The sequence below is a fragment of the Panthera pardus genome, unplaced genomic scaffold (genome assembly GCF_024362965.1).
Source record: "Panthera pardus isolate Hobbes unplaced genomic scaffold, ASM2436296v1 HiC_scaffold_14, whole genome shotgun sequence".
NCBI lineage: Eukaryota > Metazoa > Chordata > Mammalia > Carnivora > Felidae > Panthera > Panthera pardus.
Window position 1 is genome coordinate 149573 of NW_026526699.1, and position 17793 is coordinate 167365.

The window sequence follows — 17793 nt, forward strand, 5'->3', positions numbered from 1 at the left end:
AGATGTGGGGCTCAAACTCACGAAAGCTCAAACTCATGAGATGATGACCTGAGCCAAAACCCAGAGTTGGACACTTAACCGACTGAGCTACCCAGGCACCCCTGGGCATAGAGCTTTCTTAAAACACACACACACACACACACACACACACACACACACACACACACACACACACACACACACTCCTATACAGATATACAGCGATAAATTCTGAAATACTTAAAAAATAATATAGCATCCTCAGATCTGCTTCAAGATACAGTGGGTACAAGAGTGTTCAGTAGCTGTTATAGTAACAACAGTAGTTTTTCTGCTTGTCAGTAATTCTTGCAAATGTGCAAACAGTGATTAAATGTAATGTTCTTTTATCACGTTAGTAAACAGCTGTATTCAATTTGTTAATATTTTACTTGCATTTTAACCTTCTTGTTCTGTCTGTGGTGTTTACATGTGGGGGTCTCACCCTACCAGATGGGTCCCCAAATGTGGGGCCACCATGAAGCAGAAGCTGGTGGCAGGGGGGTGAAAAGAATTCACTCGAAACAGAATGAGGGAGATCGACTTCCTGAGTGCACCTCAAGGGAGCAGCGCTCCCTGTCAAGGGCAGGACAGCAGAGGGGAGGCCATCTGCACAGGGCCGTGGGCGGGGGCTGTTTTGAAGGGGGAAGATGAGGCGGCAGGTATGGCCATGCATGGAAGTTTCCCTTTTTGGTAACTGCCTGGTTGTAAGTAGCCCCTTGGTCAGTTAGGGCCTGAAATGTCTGTCTGCATTCAGCCACGTGGTCCCTGTGGCCCTTTCTACGTTCCATCTCTCAAGACTGTTTGCCTCAGGGGCACCTGGGTGGCTCAGTCGGTTAAGCGGCCGACTTCAGCTCAGGTCATGATCTCACGGTCCGTGAGTTCGAGCCCCGCGTGGGGCTCTGTGCTGACAGCTCAGAGCCTGGAGCCTGTTTCGGATTCTGTGTCTCCCTCTCTCTGACCCTCCCCCATTCATGCTCTGTCTCTCTCTGTCTCAAAAATAAATAAATGTTAAAAAAAAATTAAAAAAAAAAAAAAAAAGACTGTTTGCCTCAATGTGGCCTCTACACTCTCCTTGTGCGACTGTCTCCTGTACTGTACCAGAAAGATTTCACAAGTCTCATGAATAATTTGGGAAGTCTAGATTTTTTTCTTTCTATTTTGTGAAATAGTTTTTCCTTGTAAGTTTTGGGCTCAAAATCCTTAGGGGTAGATATTTGACAATCTGATTCTTTTTTTTTTTTTTTTTTTTTTTTTTTTTTTGAGAGAGAGAGAGCACATATGCAGGAGGGGCAGAGAGAGACAAAGACAATCCCAAACAGGCTCCATCTTGTCAACACAGAGCCCGACAAGGGGCTCAGTCTCAGGAACTGTGAGATCATGACCTGAGCCGAAATCGAGAGTCTGACACTTAACTGACTGAGCCACCCAGGCACTCCCAATTTGTTTTTAAACGGTAGTTGATGCATTTAAGTTTTCTAGTTCTTAGTCAATTTGGACACTTAGGTTTTCTAGAAAATTGTTCATCTCATCTGAATTTTCAAGTTTGTTGGCCTAAAGTTGTTTATACTAATCTTTTACAGTGATTTTTTTGGAGATTTTAAAAATCACTGCTTTTTAGTGATACTTAAAAATCATTGCTATAATTGTAGCCATTTCTTCCTTTTTGAGTTTAATATTTTTCTGGGCCATCCTTTTTTTATGGATTAGTCCTGCATTATATATATATCTATGTTAATCTTTTCAAAGAAGTGGATTTTGATAGTTTTTGTGTTTGGTTTTATGTCTTTGTATTTTGGTTTTCTGTACAGTAACTTACTCTGTATTTTTAAATTTACTTTGTTGCTGTTTTTCTACTTCTTGATTTGGTTGACTAATTCATGTATTTTCTCTGAAATTTATTTACTTTTTAAGAAATATATATGTACATTTTTTTAAAAATCTATTATGTTGGGGTGCCTGAGTGGCTCAGTCGGTTGAGCATCCCACTCTTGATTTCTGCTCAGGTCATGATCCTAGGGTCATGGGATGGAGCCCTGCATAGGGTTCTCCACTGAGCGTGGAGCCTGCTTAACATTCTCTCCCTCTCCCTCTCCCCCTTCCCCTGATCATGTGTGCATGTGCTCTCTCTCTCTCTCTCAAAAGCAATGAACAAATAAATAGATATCTAATATGTTAAAAAGGCTCATAATAAAAACAGAGGTCCCTGTTTCTTCTCAATGGCAACCACTTTCAAATTTTTAAGCTGTTTGCACTTATTTAAACTGTCTTCAGTATTTTCTTTTAATTTTTTTTTATTTTAACGTTTATTTATTTTTGAGACAGAGAGAGAGCATGAATGGGGGAAGGTCAGAGAGAGAGGAAGACACAGAATCCGAAGCAGTCTCCAGGCTCTGAGCTGTCAGCACAGAGCCCGACACGGGGCTCGAACTCACGGACCGCGAGATCATGACCCGAGCCGGAGTCGGACGCTTAACCGACCGAGCCACGCAGGCGCCCCTAAACTGTCTTCAGTGTTTTTTAAGTTCATCAATTTGAGACATTTTTCGATTTCTTACTGCGTTAAGTGAGAATCTTGTTACGTCCATCCTTCCTACATTCTTAAACCATAATGCAGTTGTATTGCAAGTGTTGCCGTGTAGTTCTCCCACAAATTTTGGTTCTATCCATGTGCAGCACTTTCGCTGTAATAACTGTATAAATACAGTTATTTATTTGGTTTAGTGCTGAACCATAATGAGTTTCTTTCTTGTGCAAATTCTGCTCTTCCTATTTTTAGTAATTGCCTTTCTTATTCATTTTCTTCGTTTTCACTAAGTCCATGTAAAATGCCTCTCAATTCTGTTTTCCTCAAGGTCAATCCCGTCATACAGCCTTGCCATTTTTCTGAGGAGCCTTCGAGCCTCCTGAAGTCTGACGGATCCGTTACTCTCCAGGCATATATAACCCTCCTGGCATTGTGAGACGTCCCTTCACCCTTACGTATTCCCTCGGCTCATCTCTGTTTTGGATTTATTTCCTGGAAGCTTTTTTTCCTTTTTGGTAGATTATAATCTTATTACCTTCTGGAAAAAGAGCCCATATGAGCTAAGGTGTTCATAACTACAAAATACTTTATCTCGTCCTCATATTTGTTTGGTATTTTGGCCTTCTATATGAGTCCTGGAAAGGCAATTATTTTCCTTAAGAATTTTTCTTTTCATTTAAAACAGGGAATACTTTTTTCAAACCCATCAGAGAAATGGACAGCTTGGGTCTCATTGTGTTTTAAAGCAGAGGTCAGTAATTGTATATGAAATTAACTGATCAGAGCACAACTTTTCAATGTTTAGAACAGAATAAGCTTCCCTGTAAAAGCAGCACGTTTGTGGCTTTTTTAACTTTAGTGTTCTTCTTCACCCTCTCCTTCGACAGAATCCACACCAACCTCCTCATAATCCCTCTCAAGGACAGCCATGTCCTCGTGGGCCTCAGAACACTCTCCTCCCTCCATGCCCTCACCCACATGCCAGTGAACAAAGGCACGCTTGGCATACGTCAGGCCAAACGTGTGGTCCAGGTGAGCCCAGGCCTCAGCAATGGCTGTGGTGTTGCTCACCGTGCCCACAGCTCGCTGTACTTTGGCCAGGTCTCCACCAGATACCACAGGGGGAGGCCGGTAATTAATGCCAACTTTGAAGCCAGCAGGGCGCCAGTCCACAAATGGCACGGTATGCTTGGTCTCGCTGGTGGCAGTGGCGGCATTGACCTCTTTGGGAACCACGTTGCCACAGTACAACAGGCAGCAAGCCGTGTATTTACCATGGCAAGGGTCACATTTCACTGTCTGCTTGGCTGGCTCAAAACTGTTCATGGTAGGGGCGTCTGGGTGGCTCAGGTAAGTGTCCAACTTCGGCTCAGGTCATGATCTGGCGGTTTGTGAGTTCGAGCCCTGCATCGGGCTCTGTGCTGACGGCTCAGAGCCTGGAGCCTGCTTCAGATTCTGTGTCTCCCTCTCTCTCTGGCCTTCCCCTCTTGAGCTCTGTCTCTCTCTCTCTCTCTCTCTCAAAAATAAACATTAAAAAAAAATTTTTTTTAAAGCTGTTCGTGGTAGGCTTTCTCAGCAGAGATGAAAGGAGCGTATGTGGCCAGAGGGAAGTGGACGCAGGGGTAAAGCACCCAGGTTGGTCTGGAATCTGTCAGATCAACATTCAGGGCTCCATCGAATCTGAAGGAAGCAGGGATGGAAGACACAGTTTGACCCGTCAACCTATTTAGGTCAGCGTGGGTTGGATGCTCGATATCGAGGTTCCCGCAACAGATGTTCTAGATGGCCTCATCGTCTGCCGTGAAGACACAATCAGAGTGCTCCAAGATGGTGTGGGTGGTGAGGATGGAGTTGGGCTCAACTGCAGCTGCGGAGACCTGGGGGCTGGGTAAATGGAGAATTCCCGCTCGGACTTCTTGTCAGACTCGACAGGGTTGCGTCAGCAGGAGGTGAACCTGGAACCAGTTCCCCCTCCGTGGCTGTGGAAGACCAAGAGGCCCCAAAGACTCGTGCACAAGTCAGCCAGTTTCTGCATTCGGTCCAAGACAAGGTCAGTGATCTCCTTGCTGATGGTGTAGTGCCCTCAGGCGTAGTTATCGGGATCACTTCCCCTGTCTGCGGTGGGCTGCTCGGGGTGGAGGAGCCGGCGGTGGGTGCCAGTGCTTCCAGGTCTACAAACACTGCCCTGGGCATATGCTTGTCAGCACCCATCTCAGTGAAGAAGGTGTTGAAGGGCACATCCCCTCCCCCATTGTTCTGACCAATGGGCGGGATGCCCTGTTCCAGGCAGTACAACTGGATGCCGGCCTGGCCAGCATGGATGGAGATGCCTTCACGTGGCTGCTGAGCGGGTGGTGGGGAGGACAGGGAGGGGCTGTTGCTTCTTACAGCATGTCTCTTAGGTGGTCGATGTAAGAACCTGCCTTCCCTCGGGATTTTGAAAGCAGGCAAAGCTAGATAGAAAGGGAACAATAAAGAGGTGCCAGGGTGACTCAGTCGGTTGGATGTCCAACTCCTGGTTTGGGTTCACATCATGATCTCACGGTTCGTGGGGTCAGGCCTCGCATTGGGCTCTGAGCTAACCATAGGGAGCCGGGTTGGGATCCTCTCTCTCCCTCTCTCTCTCTGCTCCTTCCCCACTTGCACGGGGCGTTTGTGTTCTCTCATTCTCAGGATGGATGAATAAACTTAAAAAAAAAAAAAAGAACAGGGGTGCCTGGGTTGCTCAGTCGGTTGAGCATCTGACTTCGGCTCAGGTCATGATCTCACAGTCCGTGAGTTCGAGCCCCACGTCGGGCTCTGTGCTGACAGCTCAGAGCCTGGAGCCTGTTTCAGATCCTGTGTCTTCCTCTCTCTCTGACCCTCCCCCTTTCATGCTCTGTCTCCCTCTGTCTCAAAAATAAATAAACGTTAAAAACAAAAATGAACAGTGTTACCATTGAAAAGTCATGCCTGTTACTGATTTGTATGTAACCTGTTTATCATCTCTTGGAACTTTTAGATCATCTTATTTTTGGTATTCAAAGCTTTCATGATGATATGTTTAGTTCCAGTCTTTAAGAAATTGCCCGTTTCAATGGGTCAGTGCTTAGATATTTCACTGTTTTTAGGAATTTCTCCTGTATTTGTTTCTCTCTTCCTCCTGTTTTTTTCTTTCTGGAATTCTGAATAATCTGGTGTTGAACCTTTGAAATTGATCATATCATTTTCTTACATTTTCTTTCTCACTGCTTATCTCTTTTGGGAGGTCTGCTTGCTGGAAGAGTTCCTCAGCTTTATCTTTAAACCTTTTTACCTGTTTTTGGTTTCTGTTATGATTTTAAATTTCTTAAGATCTCTTAATTTGTGATTTTATATGTAAATAATAACCCATACATCCTATTAATGTTTTATGAGTAAAATCTCTCTCTGATGATTTTTAGATTTATATTATGAAAATTTCAGAACATAAAAAAAGTGTAATGATGGGGCACCTGGGTGGCTCAGACTGTTGAGAATCTGACTCTTGATTTCATCTTAGGTCACGATCTCAAGATTCATGAGATTGAACCCCACATTGGGTCTATGCTGACAGTGTGGAGCCTACTTCTGATTCTGTCTCTACCTCAGCCTGTCTCTCTCTCAAAATAAATGAATATTAAAAAAAAAAAAAAAAGATAATGAACACCCTGGTATCCATCACTATTTTGAAGCAGACCTTTTACACGATATATTGTAAATATTTCGGAATCTATCTCTAATAAGAACTCCTTTAAAAATTAAAACAATTGGGGCACCTGGGTGGCTCAGTAGGTTAAGCATCCAACTTTGGCTTAGGTCATCATCTTGCAGTTCATGGGTTCAAGCCCTGCATTGGGCTCTGTGCTGACAGCTCAGAGCCTGGAGCCTGCTTTGGATTCTGTGTCTCCTCTCTCTCCCCCTCTCTCTGGAAATATGTGAAGTAGAATTTACGCTTTTCTCAAAAAGATAGTCATTTGTCTTGACAGCATTTTGATAACTAGTGCATCCTTTCCCCCCATGATTTACACTGCTGCCTTTATCATGTACAAAACGGCCAGCTACACATCAACCTGTTTCTAAAGTTACTGTTTTACTTTTTATTATTGCCTCATTATCATTATGTTTAAGTTACTAGAGATTTATAACACATTTTGAAATATAGTAGGGGCAAAGCACTATTTTAATAATTGCCTTGTTATTCATGTAGCTTTGTTTTCCTATAAAACCTTAAAAAATCAGATGCTCATTTCAAGAAGTCCCTGTTGAATATATAGATTAATGAAAATACAATTCAATTCTGGTCAGAGAAAAATTGAAACCAATATAATATTGGATCCATGATCATGATGAATGTCTCCATTTATTCAAATATTTTTTTCCTGTTTGTCCCTAAAGTCATTTAGTTTTTCTTATTAGTTCTGTAACTAGAAAAGAAATGAAACTTGGGGAATTAAGGAGCAAGTCCAGAGTACAATTCTTAACTTAAAAAGCTTTAACCAGAAGGCAAAATAAGTTCCTTTTTTGAACAGGAAACATAACTTTCTAATTTTGTTTTGCTCCTGAAAGAAGGGTATGGACGTGGGATGGGGGGGGGGGGGGTGGGGGGATGGGAGGACCTCCTTCACAAAACCTTAACTGCTGTGGACTCATTCAGCTTATTCGATAAATATTTGTTGAGTGTCTGCCATATGCTGGGAAATGTTCTAGGTACTCGGAATACAGGAATCAACAAATCGGATGGAAATCTATTTCTATATGGTTTACCCCAAAGAGACAGACCTTTCTGGTTTTAAGGACATAGAATCTACCTGTCAAAGATATTTGTCTAAATAAAAATGCCAACTTATCAAACTCAACACCCAAAAAACAAATAATCCAGTGAAGAAATGGGCAAAAGATATGAATAGACACTTCTCCAGAGAAGACATCCAGATGGCCAACCGACACATGAAAAAATGCTCAACTTCACTCATCATCAGAGAAATACAAATGAAAACCACAAAGAGATAACACCTTACACCAGTCAGAATGGCTAACGTTAACAACTCAGGCAACAACAGATGTTGGCGAGGATGCGAAGAAAGAGGATCTCTTTTGCACTGTTTTTGAAATGCAATCTGGTGCAGCCACTCTGGAAAACAGTATGGAGGTTCCTCAAAAAACTAAAAATAGAACTACCCTATGACCCAGCAATTGCACTACTAGGTATTTATCCAAGGGATACAGGTGGGCTGTTTCAAAGGGACACATGTACCCCAATGTTTATAGCAGCACTATCAACACTAGCCAAAGTATGGAAAGAGTCCAAATGTCCATCGATGGATGAATGGATAAAGAAGATGTGGTATATACACACACACACACACACACACACACAATGGAGAATTACTCGGCAATCAAAAAGAATAAAATCTTGCCATTTGCAACCACATGGATGGAAATGGAGGGTATTATGCTAAGTGAAATTAGAGAAAAACAAATATCATATGACTTCACTCATATGAGGACTTGGAAGAGACAAAACAGGTGAACATAAGGGAAGGGAAACAAAAATAATATAGAAACAAGGAGGGGAACAAAACAGAAGAGACTCATAAATATGGAGAATAAACTGAGGGTTACTGGAGGGGTTGTGGGAGGGGGAATGGGCTAAATGGGTAAGGGGCACTAAGGAATCTACTCCTGAAATCATTGTTGCACTATATGCTAACTACTTTGGATGAAAATTTTAAAAAATAAAATAAAATAAAAATAAATGCCAATTCTGTATTTTTTCCCATTAAAACTTAACTCTGTTGTATTGAGATGGGGGCTCTCATTTGGAGGTTATCATCTAATCTTCAAAAAGTGAGACTTGTAAAAATATTAACCTAATAAATTATTGCATGATTTGTTGTGATCCTTAAAGTCTAAGCACTAATTTTTTGTATACACACTTTTTTTTTTTAATTTATTTTAAAGCTATCGTAAAAATTATTTAGGAAAGTGTTATACCATCTAATTAACATTGTTATGACCTTCTTCCCAACGTTTGGATCATGGTTTGTGCTTCTTTGTAGATCCCATTCAATTTCTAGATAGAATAAATTATCATGAGAAAATACAGACTTTGGGAAGAGAGACTGAATTGGAGGTAAACAAATGAACATTTGTTTCAAAGTCACATATCTACCTTTAACAACTTTAATAAAATTCCTGAGTAGAGTAGCAGCCACATCATCAGTGTTGTTGATCATGTGTGTTATTCAGTTAAAAACATCAAGTGATATGTAGAAAAGTAAGCCTACCTAAAATAGTTGTGTTTAACAGGAAAATTATTTTTCCATTCCAGAAGGTAACTAAAAAGTACACACAAAATTAAACAACCATGCTTCTTTTAGCTGGTTCTCTTTAGCTTTAATCTTTTTTCTTTTAATAATGCATGCTCCTGGGGCGCCTGAGTAGCTCAGTCAGTTGAGTGTCTGACTTGATTTTGGCTCAAGTCATGATCTTGTGGCTCGGGGGATCGAGCCCCTTATTAGACTCTGTGCTGACAGCACAGAGCCTGCCTGGGATTCTCTTTCCCTCTCTCTGCCCCTCCCCTGTTCTTTCTCTCTCTCTCTTGAAAGAAATGGAAAAACTTTAAAAAATAATAATAATGCATGCTTCTCCCACCCATTACTGACAAATAGTCTCCAGGAGAAACCAGTATAAATAACCACGATGACTATTTTGCATGTGACTACAAATCCTAGTAAAGATTTTAAGGGCACCTGGGTGGCTCGGTTAGTTGAGCATCTCTCTCTGTCTCAAAAATAAATAAAAACATTTAAAAAAAAAAAAAAAGATTTTAAGCTGGCCAAACCCTGCTGGGGTAGTGGAGGGGGTCTACAATTTTTCTTTTTACCTTGCCACCTATGGGGCCCTGTTTCCACCTTTCTTCTTTCACCTGAACCTGCCTCTTTGGCTGCAGGGAGGATACCCAGTGAAATGTATCCATGCTGTGGTTGGATCAGAGAAACAAGAAATATCCTGATCTCTCTGCTCTGTTGTGCAAGCAGATATCACTTTTAGACTCTCAAGATGGCAGCCATTAACCTGTCCTCCATAAGAGCTCTGTCGACACAGGACTCTATTTCTATGTGAGAAACACTGAGGAAGAAAGGATGATGGCTTGATTTCCCACAACGTGGTTACAGGGACCAGTGACCTTTAAGGATGTGGCTGGGGAGTTCACCCAGGGGTGGATGATGCTTGATTCTGCTCAGAGAAGAATTTACAGAGATGTGATGTTGGGAAGCTATATAAATCTTACCTCAGTGGAATATCAATTACAGAAGCCTACTGTGATCTCCCTGTTGGGTAAAGAAGAGATAAGAACTATGAGAAAGAGGGGCGCCTGGGTGGCTCAGTCAGTTGAGCATCTGACTTTGGCTCAGGTCATGATCTCGCAGCTCGTGGGTTCGAGCCCCATATCAGACTCTGTGCTGACAGCTCAGAACCTGGAGCCTGCTTGGGATTCTGTGTTTCCCTCTCTCTCTACCCCTCCTCCACTCGTGCTCTGTTTCTCTCTGTCTCAAAAATAAATAAATATATATATATATATATATATATATATATATATATATACACACACACACACACACACTCTATGACAAAGCAAATTCTCCAAGGCACCTATCCAGTCTAGTAGATTCAACTTAAAAGACTCCACTCTTGGGGCGTCTGGGTGGCTCAGTCGGTTAAGCGTCCGACTTCGGCTCAGGTCATGATCTCGCGGTCCATGGGTTCGAGCCCCACGTCGGGCTCTGTGCTGACAGCTCAGAGCCTGGAGCCTGTTTCAGATTCTGTGTCTCCCTCTCTCTGACCACCCCCCCCCCCCCCGTTCATGCTCTGTCTCTCTCTGTCTCAAAAATAAATAAACGTTAAAAATTAAAAAAAAAAAAAAAAGACTCCACTCTTAAGCAGAATATTTGTAAGGAAAAATCCTATAGTGCAGTGAAAATGATAAGATTCATGATGGATGATTGGTCTTCCACATTAAGTGAAGACCAAGAATTCCATAAGACCAGAAAACAGTGCAAGATCCCAGGGAGAAATATGAGGCAAGTGACCCAAAAGAAAACAGCATCTCAGGAGAGATTCTATGACCATCATGAATTAGAGGAAAACTCTAAACTTAAATCAAAACTTGTTTTTTTCAAGAGAGTCTCCACTAAACATTGCCATAAATGCTACTTAGTATTGAGTGTTTGAAATATAATTCAATCTGGGGTGGCTGGGTGGCTCAGTCAGTTAAGCATCTGACTTCAGCTCAGATCATGATCTCACGGTTTGTGAGATCAGGCCCCGCATTGGACTCTGTGCTGACAGCTCAGAGCCTGGAGCCTGCTTCGAATTTTGTGTCTCATTGTCTCTCTGCCCCTCCCCCACTTGTGCTCTGTCTCGATCTCTCAAAAATAAATGTGAAAAAAAAATTTTAAAAAGAACATAATTCAATCTTGGGGTGCCTGGGTGGCTCAGTAAGGTAAACGTCCGACTTAGGCTCAGGTCATAATTTCATGGTTCATGGGTTTGAGCCCTGCATCAGGCTCTGTGCTCAGAGCCTGGAGCCTGTTTCAGATTCTGTATGTCTCTCTCTCTCTCTCCGCCCCTCACCTGCTCATGCTTTGTCTCTCAAAATAAATAAATGTTTTTTAAAAAAATCAATCTTAAACAATTACAAGAAACTGGGAATCTCTGTGAAAGTCATACATAGGATAGAGCTCTGTGACACCTTGGAAAAAACTCAAATAGCACAAAAAGAGTATGCATGTTTCAAATATGGCGAACACTTCAAACATAATAATATGCTTCCTATATATAACAATTTAATCCCTATGAGTGTAATAAAAGCAAGGCTTTTTGTCATTATCCATCCCTTAGGCAACAAGAGCAAACTCCTAGTGAAAAGAAATATCATGTAATCAATGTGGGAAAGCATTCAAAAGAAATTCTAATCTTATTTTGCACAAGAAAAGTCACATGGGTGTATGAGTGTAATCAACGTGGAAAAGCATTCAGTCAGAAAACATCTGTTAAGGTTCATGTGAGAACTCACACCAGAGAGAAACCTTATGAACGTGATCATTGTGGAAAATCCTTTGGCACAAGTTATCCTATAGTGCACAAGAGAATGCACACTGGGGAGAAACTATGAATGCAGTGGCTGTGGAAAAGCCTTTACAACAGGCTCGCACCTTAAAGTTCACAAGAAGATACACACTCAAGAGAATCTCTATGAATCCAATGACTGTGGGAACGTTTTTAGGGTTTCTCATCCCTTAGGATACATGTGAGAACTCATACTGGAGAGAAATCCTATCAATGTAACGAATGTGGGAAGACCTTCAGTGTTTCCTCTTGCCTTAGGAGACACACGAGAACTCACACTGGTGAAAAACCCTATGAATGTATTCAATGTGGAAAGCCTTGGAATTGAGTGGAATGTGGAAAAGTTGGAGTTGTTCGCTTACTATGCACAAGAGAATTCCTACTGGGAGAGAAACTGTATAAATGTTATGAATGTAGAATTGCTTCTTTCATTGTCTTAAAGTGAACTCCAACTCATTGTTACAGTGTTTGTTATCCAAAATAAGCATGTAAAACTATATAGTCCTCTAAAACACCTCTTCAGCAATGTAATACATTTTGGTCTGTGTTAGTTTAATTCTAAATGTATACATGTATCACAACTTTTTGAATCTATATGGGTTTAGAATTATGCTTTTTAAAATATGATTTGAAGTTTGCAGTTATCTTCTTAATGATTTCTAAGTTAATTGCATTATGTTTAGAGGAGCTGGAGTATCTGATACTACTTTATTGGTATTTTCTTTCTGGCCTGTTGTGGCAGATACTGTTACTAGTCAGTCAGACATCCATCTCATCTTTTCCTACTGATAACCCTATTTTGGCTCACACTAGCAATATGTCCAGTTATAAAACTCCTCGCAGTCTCCTTGCAGCCAAGTGTAGCCATTTTCCTCATCTTGAGAATCAAAACTAGTATCACTGGAAACAGACCTATGTAGCTTTTTCTCTTTGCCTTTGGCGCTTCACCTTTTATACCTTCCCGGTTGTTTTCCCTTCGAGTTTTCCATTCCTAGAGCTGAAAGAGCCATCTGTGGCCTTGAGAATGATAACCATGGCCTAAGGATGGTATAAAAGAAGGAGATCCTGATTCCTCAGAGACCTATTTAAATAGCTGTACCAGCAGTATACTGCTTGTATTTGGCTATTTTTATGTGAGAAAAGTAAGCTTATTGATTAAAAAAAAAACATACATACAGTCAACAGAGTAACCTTGTTTTTAAAAAAGAAAAAAGGCCACAAAAAAAAAAAAAGAAAAGAAAAAGCCCACAGAGGTATGTAGAGTTAAATATTTTATGTTTGATGCATGTGTTTGGATAGGAACATAGGGAAGGGAGGAATAGAAGAAGAATATTTACAGAACTCTTGTGCTTAGGCTAGAAATGATGATAGAACCAAGGTCACTGAACCAAGTGATCAGAGAAGCAGGGAATCCCAAACATTTCAGTATTAGAAATCAAGTTTTCAGAGAAAGGGGAAGTTAATTGCTGAATGAAGCCCATGAGATTTTGCTAGTTGGTCCTATAAAAACTGACTAGCTTGGCTCTAATATATTAAGAAACAAAACATAGAGGAGTCTATGATGGAAGAAAGAGGCAGTAGCTGCAGTTTTTGCCATGTTAACTTTATAGAGTTTGAGACATCCAGATGAACCGGGTGCACTTCTGGACCAGAGGAGGTGTCCAGGATGAAGATACAATTTTAGCAACATCAGTAGATAGACTACAGTAGGTCTTGTGGAGGCAACTAACATTGCAGAGAGAAAGTGGATGGTGTGAGAAGAGAATGTCTGCTACTGACCATGAAGACCTGCTCTATTTAAAGGGAGGCTGAATAAAGGAGTCTTAGTAGATAAGAGGAAAACCAGAAAGACTGGAGTTTTGCCAAACCAAGACAAACCAGTGTCTCAAGAAGGAAGGTAAAGTCAGTTCTTTTAAATGCTCTTTAGAGGTGAGATTAGATGATGAAGTCTTAAAAAGTGAACATATCATAGAGCAACATGAGGAATACTGTTAACCTTAGTTGGAAATAATACATTAAGGATGGATGGTAGGTTGGGTAGGTTTAGTAATCAATAAAGGACAAATAAGTAAAGAACTGAATATAGACAAGTGTGAATAGGACAAAGTGTAGTAATTACAGAAAGATGTGGCCAAGGCAAAAGATTTTTTTTTAATTTATTTTGAGACAGTGCACGTGCACAACTGGAGGAGAGGCAGAGGATGAGAGCGCGAGAATCCCAAGCAGGCTCCACATTGTCATTGCGGAGCCTGACGCGAGGCTTGAACCCACAAACTGGGAGGTCATGAGCCAAAATCAAGAGATGGGCGCTTAATCTACTGAACCATCCATGCGTCCGTGGCAAAAGATTTTTAAAGTAATGGGAAACTAGAACATGTTTAAGTCCTAACGTAATATACCCAGTTTGGAGAGATTAAATATGCAGATGTAAAAAGAGAGATAGTCAATCACACAAAGTTCCTGAGAGTGGGTTGCAGGTGTCTGGGCACAGAGAGATGTATTAATGTTACCTCGAAGAAGATACTTCCACCACAAAGGAAGGGAGGAGTGGGTGGGCTGGTTTTAATTTCTGCTTATTTACTTACAGCTAAGTTAATGGAGCTGCCCTCAGAGCATCCGAAGTGTAAAGTGTTCTTTGGTTTTTTTAAGAGTTACTTTCTGAATGAAGGAAAACTTCCAGATTTATTCTATGAGGCCAGAATTACCCCAAACCCAAAACCAGATAAAGACTCCACTAAAAACAAGAACTACAGCCAATATCCTTAATGAATATGGATGCAAAAATTCTCAATAAAATACTAGCAAGTCAAATCCAACAATATATTTAAAAAATCACTCACCACAGGGGCGCCTGGGTGGCGCAGTCGGTTAAGCGTCCGACTTCAGCCAGGTCACGATCTCGTGGTCCGTGAGTTCGAGCCCCACGTCAGGCTCTGGGCTGATGGCTCGGAGCCTGGAGCCTGTTTCCGATTCTGTGTCTCCCTCTCTCTCTGCCCCTCCCCCATTCATGCTCTGTCTCTCTCTGTCCCAAAAATAAAAAAAAATAAAAAAAAAAAAACGTTGAAAAAAAAATCACTCACCACAATCAAGAGGAATTTACTCCTGGGTTGCAAGCATGGTTCAATATTCGCAAGTCAATCAACATGATACACATTAATTTAAAAAAAGGATGAGAGCCATATGATCATTTCAATAGGTGCAGAAAAAGCATTTGACAAAGTACAGCATCCATTCATGATAAACAACAACAACAACAACAACAACAACGAAGCAGGTTTAGAAGAACATACCTCAACATAATAAAGGCCATGTATTAACCCACAGCCAATACCATCCTCAATGGGGAAAGGCAGAGCTTTTCCACTACGATCAGAAACAACACAAGGATGTCCACTCTCACTACTGTTAAATAACAGTAACATAACATAGTACTGGAATTTGTAGCCTCAGTCATCAGACAATGAAAAGAAATAAAAGGCATCCAAATAGGCAAGAAACAAGTCAAACTTTCACTCTTTGCAGATGACCTGAAACCCATAGAGAAAACCTGAAAGACTCTACCAAAAACCTGCTAGAACTGATACATGATCTCAGTAAAGTCACAGGATATAAAATCAGTGTACACAAATCCAGTGCATTTATACACCAATAATGATGTGGCAGAAAGAGAAATTAAGGAATCCCATTTACAATTGCACCAAAAACAATAAGATACATAGGAATAAACCTAACCAAAGAGGTGAAAGACATGTATTATGAAAACTATAAAACACTAATGAAAGAAATTGAAGATGACACAAAGGCTCATGGGTAGGAAGAACAAATACTGTTAAAATGCCAATACTACCCAAAGCAATCTACATATTTAACACAATGCCTATCAAAATACCAACAGTTTTCACAGACCTAGAACAAGCAATCCTAAAATGTGTATGGAACCGCAAAAAAACCGTGCATAGCCAAAGCAATCTTTTTTTTTTTTTTTTCCTGAAGTTTATTTGAGAGACAGAGTGAGTGGGGGAGAGTCAGCGAGTGAGGGAGAGAGAATCCCAAGCAGGCTCCTCACCATTAGCACAAAGCCTGATGCGGGGCTCTATCTCAAGAACCATGAGATCATGACCTGAACCGAAATGGGTTCTCTGCCCATTTTAAAATTAGATTATTTAACTTCTTTAGCATTGAGTTGAACAAGTTCTTTATATATCTTGGGTATTAACCCCTTATTGGACATACTGAGTGTAAATATTTTCTTTCATTCACTAGGTCGCCTTTTCATTTTGTTGATTTCCTTTGCTGTTCAAAAGCTTTTTATTTTTGGTATAATACCAATAGTCTATTTCTGCTTTTGTTTTCCTCTCCTAAGGAGACATGTCTAGCAAATGTTGCCAAGGCAAATGGCCAAGAGATTATTGCCTGTGTTTCCTTTTAAGAGTTTTAAGATTTCAGGTCTCACATTTAAGTCTTTGAGTTTATTTTTGTGTATCATGCAAGAAAGTGGTCATTTCCCCAACAGCACTTATTGAGATGTCTTTTCTCCATTATATATTCTTCCCTCCTTTGTCATAGATTAATTGACCATATAGGCGAGGGCTTATTTCTGGCTCTCTGTACTGTTCCATTGGTCCATGTATTCCTTGATCTGTCTTATTAGTGGTTATTTCTGAGTCATAATTTTCTTTTACTTGTCTGTTCTCTAGTCTATGTAGTAAACAGAACTAAGTTTTCTGTTCTTTTTAGGTGAACAATTCCATCATGAACTAATTTCCAAAAGCATGATTATGTCTTCAAAGTCATACATAGATTTGCTTAGACTGTTATTGGATATCGATTCTATCCATTTTTGAAGTATCAGATAATTTTTTTTTTTATGTTTTTAAACTGTCTTTACTACCCCAACTTTTTAAAAGCAAACCTTTTGAAAAAGCATGTTTTAAAGTATTGCTTAAGAGTGTGGGCTCTTTTTAGACTTCATCTAAGTGGACTTTGAGGCTAAATTCAAAGCAGAGGGAAACAAGTAAGATGGTAGGATAAGAATAGGGGAACCTGTGTTAGATAAGGCAGTCAAGAAAGGTCCCCAGGTGACCATCAGCCAGAATCTGAAGGAAAGGTAGTAGTCCTCCTTGGCGGGGTGGGGGGAACAGGAGAGCTTTCTGAATAGAACAACAAGAGTCAAAGTCCTCATTCAGACCATGGCATATTTTTCCTCTCTTTCTCTCCCCTCCCCCATCTCTGTTTCAGTATTTTTGTTATTGATTCACCTTCCAGTTTACTATCTTTAGTTATGTGTTCAATTTGTGTTTAGTCCATCTATTCAATTCTTAATTTCAGATATGGTATTTTCAATTCTAGAATAGCCACTTGCCTTTCTTATAGATTCTTCTTACTAGTTGAAATGGTTTTTTTCTTCCATTCTTTCCTGTATTTTAACATATTAACCATACATCAAAATCCTTGTCTAAAACCCCCAATATCTAGGCACCTGTATGTCTGCTTCTCTCGTCTGTTTTGTCTCATTGATTACAGGCATACCTCAGAGATACTGTGGATTGATTCAGTTCCAGACCACTACAGTAAAGCACAATATCACAAGAAAGGAAGTCAAATGATTTTTGTTTCCCAGTGCATATGTTATGTTTACTCTTCAGTCTATAAAGTGTGCTATATTGTTCATTTCTATTTAAAAAAACCACACACCTTAGTTTTTAAAATACTTTATTGCTAAAAAAAAAATGCCAACCACCACTTGGGCCTTCAGTGACTCATAATCTTTTTGCTGGTAGAGGATCTTGCCTTGCTGTTGATGGCTGCTGACTGATCAGGGTGGTCGTTGCTGAAGGCTGGGGTGGCTGTGGCAATTTCTTAAGATAAAGAAGTTTGACCCATCAATTGACTCTTCCTTTCAAGAATGATTTCTCTATAGCACATGATGCTGTTTGATAGCTTTATACCCAGAGTAGAATTTCCTTCAAAATTAGAGTCAGTGCTCTCAAATCCTGCCACTGCTTTGTCAACTAAGTTTATGTAATAATTTAAATCCTTTGTCATTTCCACAATCTTCACGGCATCTTCACCAAGACTAGATCCCATCTCAAGGAACCACCTTCTTTGCTCATTGA

General features: G+C 40.5%; 1 pseudogene; it reads right to left on the reverse strand.

The window, feature by feature from the left end:
- Positions 1 to 3292: 3292 nt before the first annotated feature.
- Positions 3293 to 17764, reverse strand: LOC109260660 (tubulin alpha-1 chain-like; annotated as a pseudogene).
- Positions 17765 to 17793: the final 29 nt, after the last annotated feature.